The sequence below is a fragment of the Pinus tabuliformis genome, chromosome 2_2 (assembly GCF_031772625.1).
Source record: "Pinus tabuliformis cultivar Carrire ecotype Pingquan chromosome 2_2, CPIR1, whole genome shotgun sequence".
NCBI lineage: Eukaryota > Viridiplantae > Streptophyta > Pinopsida > Pinales > Pinaceae > Pinus > Pinus tabuliformis.
The window spans coordinates 894,777,038-894,789,159 of record NC_142300.1 but is presented as its reverse complement, the minus strand read 5'-3'; the positions used below and the strand labels follow the sequence as shown (position 1 = coordinate 894,789,159).

Below are 12,122 nucleotides of genomic sequence, written 5' to 3'. Positions count from 1 at the left end.
TTCTAATGGTGACAAATGACTTGAGATCGAACTACCTTTCAGTGCACAAATTCTGTTAAATTTGGCTATAAGTGAGTTGCTTTAGGAAAAACCCAACTTGGCCTCTCCAAACTTGGCATAATTACTCTAAATAATTCAGCCTATACCAACTGAAATCAATCATCCTCTGTTACAGGAGTGCCACTAAACCCTCTTTAAATCTGAAACAACAAGTAACACAAGCTTTTTAATTTGCTGACAATAACCTCTGCTACAGGCTATAATTCAACCTCCTTAAACGTGTGTAAACAAAGAATTCGGCCTCCGTGCTTGTTGATACAATCCTAGGGATAAATGGCTTGAGTATTTTGGAGACTTGGCCCTCTAATGCCGAACTCGAACTTCCTTGAGAATGATATAAACCACGCCCTCCTACAATAATGAACCATGTTGCCCGTAACAGTGGAATAGTGTGCTTAATAAGTGCTTCAATACCAACTTCAATACCATCCACATAAGCAAACTTATAAGACCTCCGGACATACTCATCTACCTATAGGCCTGCTCCATGAAAAACTAATCCATAACATGTGTGTTTCTGTCCATTTTCATGAGTCCTTCATCAAAAGTCTTTAGATGTTTGATCTGTACATTTGGACCATCTTTGCTATAAACTTCAGGAAAAGACCTGCCAAAGCATGTTAAAGACAAGGCAGTAGAAGCTGTGAAGCTAGATTTAGTTGCATAAAATAATACAATAGATAAAAGGTCTTTGATTACCAACATGGCATCCTTCAAATCACTCATACTATATTTATCTGCAGAGCCAACCTGTGTGTGTAAAAACTCATTAGGAGTAAGAGATCCATATAAATATAGCTCACAACAGCCTAGGTATTAAGTCTTCATCCAGTTCAGGGTTTGGTGCCCACTGCCACCCTGCGTTTTACACTGTTGTTATCCTTAATGTCATCGAGGCATTCATTGTCCAAGCAATTACCCCTACCTTGTTCACAATCTCCAATATCAACACTAAGTTTTAGATCAACCAGATCACCATTGTTAACATGCTGAGGAGTAACTGTTGTGTCTGTAACTGTTTGATCAAGTATACCCACTGATTCATGATTTGAAAGATCCTTGTATTTTCTATCTGCTTTATTGTACATATTTCCACAAGAATGCCTCCTTTCACTTATGTTGGCAAGCAATTTCTCTTCAGATACTCTTTTCATATCAGGAGTCCAAAACAATAATTCAGCATTCTGCTTTTCTGCTACCATCATACTTGAATAAGGTATAAGACACCCTCCCATCTTAGGAGAGTCAATGCTGATAGCAACTTGTCTTTCAAACCCATTTTGACTTCATAACTCATTGCCAACAAAAGAGGTTAACGCATCTTTAATTGTCAGATAGTCCCTGCACTCTTTACAAGGCACATTCCTGTAACATGAACCTTCACATTGTCCAACAATGTTCAAAGATTCTGTGATGCCAGCAACTTTAAGTTTAGGGCTCGTTTTAGGTACCAAATGAACATTGGCGTGGTTATCAGCATACTGACCTCCAACAGATGGACCAACTGCACATAAATCTTTTCGAGCTTCTGATTTGCTTTGGCCTGTGAGAGATTGATCAAGTACACTAGTATCACTTAACTTTGAATTTTCCTGTTGATTGCTAGAAGTTGCAGTATTTTGATTTATCTGAGAATCATCAGCATTCAAGGTTACTGCAGAATACGGGTTCAGCTGAGCAATTGCATGTGCCTTTTGTAGAGCGTAGCATGACCAGCAGTTGTTATAGACATTGGTATTGCTGAACTTCGTGAAGGCAGATTTGTCATTTTTGTAGACCTCGCACTTGCAGCCAAAAGCATGAGCACTTGAGCCTTCTCTACAGGGACATTATCATACACATTCACTGTCCCAACATAAAACCTTGTTAGCTGTGTGCAAGGCTGCTTTCCTGGAACAGCAGCAGCGTTGCTTGTTGCTGGAGAGCTAGGATAGACACCAGCAGCCACTGGCGAAAAGGAATTCTTCTGGATCACCGAAGGATTAACCATAGAAGTTGTGACACATGAAGTAGAGGTTGCTTGAAGTCCTTTCAAAATAGGATGGGAGCCTAAATGCTCGCTGAAATTTGACATGGAAGGAGAAAGGCTTGAGCTTGGAAGATCTCCAGCTTCATCAATACGATGAACCGAAGAGTTCAAACCATCAATTGATCCAGTAGAATGTGCCACTGAAGACACTCCAAAATGTTGAGACGGTGCATTATTTGCGTTGTCACTCCCATCCTCTAGAGTGGTATCATTATTTGAATCTTTAGTTATCCCCTCGTCTTTTTCTGCAACTACCTCGCTGTTAATCAAACCCATAAAGTCCCTTTCAACAATCTTCACCCGTTCCATTCTGTGCGTGCTTCGCACAAGCTCATTTACTCCAAACCCAGATAGAACTCGCGCTTGGAATGTAATCATACATTTTTTCTGCAGAGCTATAGTGTTTGAATATCTAGCGGTTTGCTGCTTTGAAAAAGATCCAACGACATTTCAATAGCGAGCAGGTTTGAGAAAATTGTCGTAAGGGCTTGCCGGTGGTAGCCTGAAAGATTGCCAAGAATGCTGGGATTCTTCCAAGGAAGGATGCAACAAGCTAGAAGTGATGTTAAACCACTCTGGGTTTCCTGCATCGATAGCTAGTTTCTGTCTATTGAGGGAATTATTTTTAATCTTCCGTAGGTCTTGATCAGCTTTATACACAATCAATCCACTCAAATCATTTTTTCGGTGCAGGGAGGAGCAAAGGATCTGGATTTCTCTTGAAGCTCATGACGACCGACATTTTCCTTTGTTTGCCAATTACAAGAGCTTCACGCTGGCTTATCATTTGGGTGTAAGGTACAGGAGTAGTCGAGGTGGATATACTACTTGCCACATGTCGTGCTGTGTCCAGAGCCGTTTCTAATAGTTGATTAACACTCAGCACATGTACATTAGCAATATATCCTCCCTTCTCAACCGCTTTAAGAAACCATGATAATGCATTTCGTATGGTCACGGGGAACCCCCTTCAAACCAAAGTAGTAGAATACACCAAGTTTATACATTGCCACTGCATTCCCGTTCTGGGCCTTTGCATCACTCTGCTCATCATCAAAATTTAGTATATGAACCTTCTGCTGAAAACTCGAGCAAATCCCCAATTTCGTAGCGCGCTACGAAACCGCCTAAACATGTAGCGCTGCGAAAACACTTTGTCCTTAAGCTAGTCTGAAAAAAAAAATTTGCAACAGAATTTTCGGTGATAACAGTGGCTCCACTTGGGATAGTGTGCCCTTGTGGTACACTAAGAACCTGTAGTTTCAGTGCCTTATCCATTTATGACAAACAGAAATTTGCTTGACAAGCATGACTGGAGGAGAAAGGAAACTACATCTACTGAAAAATGCTCAGTTGACCTTGAGCTTATTTGCATTTACCTATACCTACCTACCCTAACAATTTCAACTTCCTTCTGCTCAATCAATATGAAATTTCCAATGTAGCCAATCCTCTGTTTTATCTGATACTTGATTTCTTTGACTGCATCGGAATTCAGAGCCAATATGATGGTGTGATGACCGCTGCCACTGAAATTGTCTCTGATCTTTATAAGTAAACTGAAACACTGGAGAGTAAAACTCTTCCATGTAATCAGCTATAGGATCCCAGAACATCTGATCAGCTAGATTTTTCTTGTAACCTTCCGGCTGTGCAAACTGATCTTCAACAACAGTGTTCAGTTCCTCAATCGTGAAAGAGAAAGGGACCAGCATTCTCTCCTTGCGTTCTGCCATAGAAAACTTCTGAAAATAATGATCATGATCATGAAAATTATATGCCTGAATTTGACCTTCTAAACCTTCAATATCTTTCTCAATGTCTTTGACAAATTCATCAAAAAATTTCATCTTATCCTCTGCCTTGTAGTCAAAGGATTTTAGATATGAGGACAAGGACAAAGAAAAATCTTCATTTGTTTCTTCTTTGCTATAATCATTATTCCATTGCTTAAAATCTGCAACTGAGGGAGAGTCTGCCACCAACTCTGACCTATCTATCCATTCCTCCAAAAACATAAGCCATAAGTCTTGAAATGACTTAATGGATTTGGTAGGAAAGCATTCAACCCACTGTTTGCATTTCCCTTGAAGTGAATCATAGAATAACCTTATACAAACATCCTCACGTTTAACTCTAAGAAGCTCTAAAAATTCACAAAAATCTGATACATGCTTCAAGGTTAAACTCAAATCTTCTCCATTGAATTTGGGACCATTCCTTAGAAAATATGCATCCTTGGGAAAATGATTTGGGAAACCATGAATTCCTGAGAAATCTATGCATGCATACCTTGAACTAAGAATGGTAGCTTCTGGGTCCTTCATAAGTCCAGTGGAATCACCATGAATGTATGAACTTTGAATTCTTCAACAATGGAGTCGCCAAGGTAGGTTTGCAGCCTCGAAAACCACTTTGAACTCCTGCTACCTTCAGAAATTCAATCTTAAAACTTCGGGAATGAGTAATCATCAGGCTCCCGGCAGACGCACCAAAATGTTATCACAAAATCGTGTACTAAGGGCTGCTACTTAGCAAGATCTCATGTAACTACTTCAAACCAGGCTTTAGACTAAGGCTTAGCCTCCTTAGTCAGAGAGGGCTCTCTCACAGATTTTTGATAGGAATTATTAATAAGAAAAGATGGCTAACTCTTCAAACAGTTTATGAAAGTGAGCTGGTTGGAACAACAAAACAACACTTCTTCCATTGGGCTCATGGAGTCAAACACTTCTGCAGTAAACTATTAACCACTCAATCATGGAAGCCAAGGCATATAATGTTTAACACTCAAAACATTTCTCAAAAAAAAACCTCAACTCATAAATATACACAGGAAGTCTGAGCACTAGGTGAATTCAGAGTGATTGCATATTTAGTGAGTTGTAAAATATATAAAGGATAATGACAAAACCACACATATTCTGAGCATTGAACATATGATGAATCTTGGGAAGAAAAATTAATCTTTATATTACTGTCAAAAGTCTTTTACATAAGCTGATAAAAACTCTGTTTTTTCATAAATCTCCAACCCTACTTACATCAGAGTTTTCACTATATATAGGAAAACCAAAACTAAACTACCTTGAGTCTCCTCCTCAAGCATGAGGGGAGAGCTCGATGATCATTAACTAACCTTATCTATTTTTAAACAAACTCATTAAATACATAAAGTATTGAGCTGTAATTACAAAGAGTCCTAATCACACTAAAACTCTAACTTCATCTCCTTGTATGCCTGATTCCTTTCTTGATCTTTGACAGCTTTCTTTTGTTGGTTAGGCTCAAGATGATTGAGCTACAGATGCAAGGAGCGCTGACTTTGGATACCTGTAAGCGCTGATGAATCATTTATCATCAGGATCAAAACACCTATTTTTAAGGTCCCTGTCTCCTACCATCCTCCGAAAATGTAGCAACATGTTCCCAACTCTTTAATCACTCAAAGTATGGAACGCTGCTACCAAACACCATGTCTCCAGATGAGCTGTAGGCTGTATTGATGTACAGGTGTCTCTCTTCTAACATTCCCGGTCAAACTGTTTATTCTGCATTGAAAACATCACCTACAGCAGTTTCGTAGCGCGCTACGAAACTGCTGTGTGATTTAAAAAAAACACAGTCTTCCTCTAAACTCCTCACAAAATTGAATAGTTGCTGTTTGGGAAGAGTCAACTCCTTGATGTTGATCAGATACACCCAAGAGCATTTGCAGGCTCTCTCTATTGTACAGTGTTGAAACAGTGCCATCATTTAGACAGGATTCATCTAGAATGCATTGGAAATAGTCTATAACATCCTTTGTCCACAACTCCACAAGTTTGCCTGCGCCTTGTCTTGGCCTCCAAGGGAACTCACAACCCTCCTGAGATTCATATGCTGAAGAATTTTGACCTTCAAGACATAAGTTCGGCCCTCTTCTTAACTGATTCAAATCTTGCTTCTAATGGTGACAAATGGCTTGAGATCGAACTGCCTTTCAGTGCACAAATTCTGGTAAATTTGGCTATAAGTGAGTTGCTTTAGGAAAAACCCAACTTGGCCTCTCCAAACTTGGCATAATTACTCTAAATAATTCAGCCTATACCAAATGAAATCAATCATCCTCTATTACAGGAGTGCCACTAAACCCTCTTTAAATCTGAAACAACAAGTAACACAAGCTTTTTAATTTGCTGACAATAACCTCTGCTACAAGCTATAATTCAACCTCCTTAAACGTGTGTAAACAAAGAATTCGGCCTCCGTGCTTGTTGATACAATCCTAGGGATAAATGGCTTGAGTATTTTGGAGACTTGGCCCTCTAATGCCGAACTCGAACTTCCTTGAGAATGATATAAACCACGCCCTCCTACAATAATGAACCATGTTGCCCGTAACAGTGGAATAGTGTGCTTAATAAGTGCTTCAATACCAACTTCAATACCATCCACATAAGCAAACTTATAAGACCTCCGGACATACTCATCTACCTCTAGGCCTGCTCCATGAAAAACTAATCCATAACATGTGTGTTTCTGTCCATTTTCATGAGTCCTTCATCAAAATACTTTAGATGTTTGATCTGTACATTTGTACCATCTTTGCTATAAACTTCAGGAAAAGACCTGCCAAAGCATGTTAAAGACAAGGCAGTAGAAGCTGTGAAGCTAGATTTAGTTGCATAAAATAATACAACAGATAAAAGGTCTTTGATTACCAACATGGCATCCTTCAAATCACTGATACTATATTTATCTGCAGAGCCAACCTGTGTGTGTAAAAACTCATTAGGAGTAAGAGATCCATATAAATATAGCTCACAACAGCCTAGGTATTAAGTCTTCATCCAGTTCAGGGTTTGGTGCCCACTGCCACCCTGCGTTTTACACTGTTGTTATCCTTAATGTCATCGAGGCATTCATTGTCCAAGCAATTACCCCTACCTTGTTCACAATCTCCAATATCAACACTAAGTTTTAGATCAACCAGATCACCATTGTTAACATGCTGAGGAGTAACTGTTGTGTCTGTAACTGTTTGATCAAGTATACCCACTGATTCATGATTTGAAAGATCCTTGTATTTTCTATCTGCTTTATTGTACATATTTCCACAAGAATGCCTCCTTTCACTTATGTTGGCAAGCAATTTCTCTTCAGATACTCTTTTCATATCAGGAGTCCAAAACAATAATTCAGCATTCTGCTTTTCTGCTACCATCGTACTTGAATAAGGTATAAGACACCCTCCCATCTTAGGAGAGTCAATGCTGATAGCAACTTGTCTTTCAAACCCATTTTGTTTTCATAACTCATTGCCAACAAAAGAGGTTAACGCATCTTTAATTGTCAGATAGTCCCTGCACTCTTTACAAGGCACATTCCTGTAACATGAACCTTCACATTGTCCAACAATGTTCAAAGATTCTGTGATGCCAACAACTTTAAGTTTAGGGCTCGTTTTAGGTACCAAATGAACATTGGCGTGGTTATCAGCATACTGACCTCCAACAGATGGACCAACTGCACATAAATCTTTTCGAGCTTCTGATTCGCTTTGGCCTTTGAGAGATTGATCAAGTACACTAGTATCACTTAACTTTGAATTTTCCTGTTGATTGCTAGAAGTTGCAGTATTTTGATTTATCTGAGAATCATCAGCATTCAATGTTACTGCAGAATACGGGTTTAGCTGAGCAATTTCATGTGCCTTTTGTAGAGCGTAGCATGACCAGCAGTTGTTATAGACATTGGTATTGCTGAACTTCGTGAAGGCAGATTTTTCATTTTTGTAGACCTCGCACTTGCAGCCAAAAGCATGAGCACTTGAGCCTTCTCTATAGGGACATTATCATACACATTCACTGTCCCAACATAAAACCTTGTTAGATGTGTGCAAGGCTGCTTTCCTGGAACAGCAACAGCGTTGCTTGTTGCTGGAGAGCTAGGATAGACACCAGCAGCCACTGGCGAAAAGGAATTCTTCTGGATCACCGAAGGATTAACCATAGAAGTTGTGACACATGAAGTAGAGGTTGCTTGAAGTCCTTTCAAAATAGGATGGGAGCCTAAATGCTCGTTGAAATTTGACATGGAAGGAGAAAGGCTTGAGCTTGGAAGATCTCCAGCTTCATCAATATGATGAACCGAAGAGTTCAAACCATCAATTGATCCAGTAGAATGTGCCACTGAAGACACTCCAAAATGTTGAGACGGTGCATTATTTGCGTTGTCACTCCCATCCTCTAGAGTGGTATCATTATTTGAATCTTTAGTTATCCCCTCGTCTTTTTCTGCAACTACCTCGCTGTTAATCAAACCCATAAAGTCCCTTTCAACAATCTTCACCCGTTCCATTTTTTGCGTGCTTCGCACAAGCTCATTTACTCCAAACCCATATAGAACTCACGCTTGGAATGTAATCATAAATTTTTTCTGCAGAGCTATAGTGTTTGAATATCTAGCGGTTTGCTGCTTTGAAAAAGATCCAACGACATTTCAATAGCGAGCGGGTTTGAGAAAATTGTCGTAAGGGCTTGCCGGTGGTAGCCTGAAAGATTGCCAAGAATGCTGGGATTCTTCCAAGGAAGGATGCAACAAGCTAGAAGTGATGTTAAACCACTCTGGGTTGCCTGCATCGATAGCTAGTTTCTGTCTATTGAGGGAATTATTTTTAATCTTCCGCAGGTCTTGATCAGCTTTATACACAATCAATCCACTCAAATAATTTTTTCGGTGCAGGGAGGAGCAAAGGATCTGGATTTCTCTTGAAGCTCATGACGACCGACATTTTCCTTTGTTTGCCAATTACAAGAGCTTCACGCTGGCTTATCATTTGGGTGTAAGGTACAGGAGTAGTCGAGGTGGATATACTACTTGCCACATGTCGTGCTGTGTCCAGAGCCGTTTCTAATAGTTGATTAACACTCAGCACATGTACATTAGCAATATATCCTCCCTTCTCAACCGCTTTAAGAAACCATGATAATGCATTTCGCATGGTCACGGGGAACCCCCTTCAAACCAAAGTAGTAGAATACACCAAGTTTATACATTGCCACTGCATTCCCGTTCTGGGCCTTTGCATCACTCTGCTCATCATCAAAATTTAGTATATGAACCTTCTGCTGAAAACTCGAGCAAATCCCCAATTTCGTAGCGCGCTACGAAACCGCCTAAACATGTAGCGCTGCGAAAACACTTTGTCCTTAAGCTAGTCTGAAATTTTTTTTTTGCAACAAAATTTTCGGTGATAACAGGATCCTTCAAAATAGCAGGAGTTTGGGAACCTTTGACGATTTTTGCAACCTCTGCTCGAAGAGGGCAGTCTCTTGTAAAGTGTTCCTCTTCACAAATAAGACATGGATAACGAGGCTTGCGCTTTTCATCATTGGATTCCACCTTTTCAGTTTTCTCCTTTGGAATTTTTTCTGCTTTATTCTTCTTCTTCCCTTTCTTCTTCCCACCGGATTTTGATTTAGCTGTAGATGACTCTACAGCGTGAATATCGGCGGAGAGTTCAGCAGAAGAATCTCCTGTCGGGGAATCAGGCAAGGTTATGATAGGAGAAGAATTCTTGGAAGACTTCTTCTTACTTTTAGTGTTAACCATACCAATCATACCATCAGCGGCATGAGATCCCGAAGGAGCTGCAGCGATTTGATTTGACTTGGGAAGATCAGGGATCTTTTCGTGTAACGTACCTGACTGAGTATAAACTAAGTCAAGGTACTGTGCTTGAGTAATCACTTGCTCCTCAGTAACTACTGCGGCCTTAACTACGTCTTCAGTAATCTTCGGTAACAATGATTTAACAAACCATTCAGCTAAGATCTAGTCCGGGATAAAAACTTTCACTAACCGCCTTCGACGTCTCCATTCATGAATATGATCGGAAATATAAGTGGACGTCGATTGCTTTAATGAAGTTAGTAACTCCGTGCCATTATCATATCTGACCGGCAACTGAAAATGAGTTAAAAACGAGGTAGCTAACTGGCTAAAATTATAAAAAGAGGCCCGTGGTAACTCAATATACCACTTGGCCACAAGACCAATGAGAGTGCACTAGAAAATACGTAAGCGGATCGAATCATCCGAGATGGAATTAGAGGCACACCAGAGGTGGTAAGTCATCACATGATTCGACGGGTCCTCTCCAGATTTACCCTCGAACTTGGGAATGTCACTGGGCAACTTATTCGGCATTGGTGGCCAGAATGGAAGATAATTAATTGGATCGTTTGTTAGGCGCGACAAGTCTGGTAAGTCCAAAGTTGCGATAAACGGTAGCTGTTGATTAGGATCCCTAAAACTCTGGGACATGAGACCAGCCCCAGGAGGAGGATATCCAGGATAACTAGGAATAGGAATCGCGTTCGGGATATTGTATCCTCCTGGAAAACCAGGATTAACCGGACCGTACTGGGGTTGTTGATAAGTGTACCCAGGATATGGTTGATACTGGTAAACTGGCTGCTGGACAGCAGGACCGAGTTGGTACTGTCCCTGGTACGGTTGATAATTGAATTGTGGTTGACTTGTGACAACCGTACTTAAACCAGGTTGTCCTACAGGCATCTGAACCGTAGTTTGAATCGTGGATCCAGACGATGGTAAAGATGTCTGAGGAGTAGATATAGGGACAGTAGAAACCGGAGCTTTCGATACTCCAGAAGTAGGTGGGGTAGATTGAACAGATGTTGCAGCAGTTGTAGCAGTCGTTTGAGATGGAGTACGAGGCGAAATAGGCCCAGACTGAGAAACTACCAAAGGTACAGAAGTTTGAATATTAGACTGGACTGGTTGCTGGGGTGAACCAGAAACTAAGGGTTGTCCAGTTTGAGATGACAACTGTACATTTGGCTACAACACCTGTTGAACTTGTGATGGATCCCACACTATGTTCATTCCGGGGTATTGACCCATAACAGGTTGAGAATATTGAGATCCAAAACCGGGTTGAGGGTAGGATTGATAATTGAAAGGCACATTTCCCATTCCTTGAAAATAAGATTGACCTTGGGGTGGTTGGAAACCTTGGTTCGAGTACTGACCTTGGGGTAGATACCCTTGAGGCATGTACTGATACTGGGGTTGACCTTGATGTATAAATTGATATTGGGGTTGACCTTGGGGTACATATTGAGTCTGGGGTTGACCTTGAGGAAAGTAATGTACCGTAGGCACATACTGTCCTTGAGGTTGCCCCCCAGATGCAAATTGTGTACCTTGAGGTTGCCCCCCAGGCGTTAATTGAGGCTGCCCCCCAGGCGGTAACTGGCCACCTTGAGGTTGAGAATTGGGAATAGAACCTGACATCATAAGAATGTCTTCTACGCTCAACGGATTTGCACCATTGTTTCCAGTGAATATCCTTTGTTCAATGGATTGAGGAAATGCTCCCGAAAAAGTACCAGAAAGTGACTAATACCTAGAGGGAACAGAAGGACCGCCTACAAAAAGGATTCAGGCGATTGAGTAAACATGGACGATTGACCTGACATATTTACGGGAGTAGAAAAAACCCTAGGTGGATAAGGAGCACGAGGTGGTGAAAAACTTAACACTGAGTTGTCCAAATAATTAGTTAAAGAAAGATACCAAGTAGTACTTCTAGGTGGACTATAAAAAATTGATTCACACTCCCTTAGATCAATAGTAGGTTGATTTTTAGGGATAGGGATGCCTATTTCTTCTTCCGGAGCAAGTTCTTCAATAGCTATCAAACCAGAAGGAAGATTTTCAGTGATTACTCTTTCTACCCTAGGTGAATTAGGAGCACTAGAAGTTGGAGAGACAAACCCCGATGTTGGAGTAACAGGTTCAGATATCTCAGGTTCTTTGCCTATATCACTAGTAGATGAAAAGCTACCAGCAAGTTCGGAAACCGAAATAGCTTCAGGATTATAACCTGTTTCTGGAGTTTGGTAATCAGGATGAACAACCAATGAAGACTCTCCTTCTTCAGGTGACCCTACTTTACTGCCACTAGGAGTTACGAGGACTTTAAAACCTTCGTAATGGCCCGGGACTTCTTCAGGAGGTT

General features: G+C 40.7%; 2 pseudogenes; both read right to left on the bottom strand.

The window, feature by feature from the left end:
* Positions 1 to 1,346: 1,346 nt before the first annotated feature.
* LOC149195910 (uncharacterized) lies at positions 1,347 to 2,444 on the bottom strand (annotated as a pseudogene).
* Positions 2,445 to 7,379: 4,935 nt separating this feature from the next.
* On the bottom strand, positions 7,380 to 8,431 carry LOC149195909 (uncharacterized; annotated as a pseudogene).
* Between the last annotated feature and the right edge of the window lie 3,691 nt (positions 8,432 to 12,122).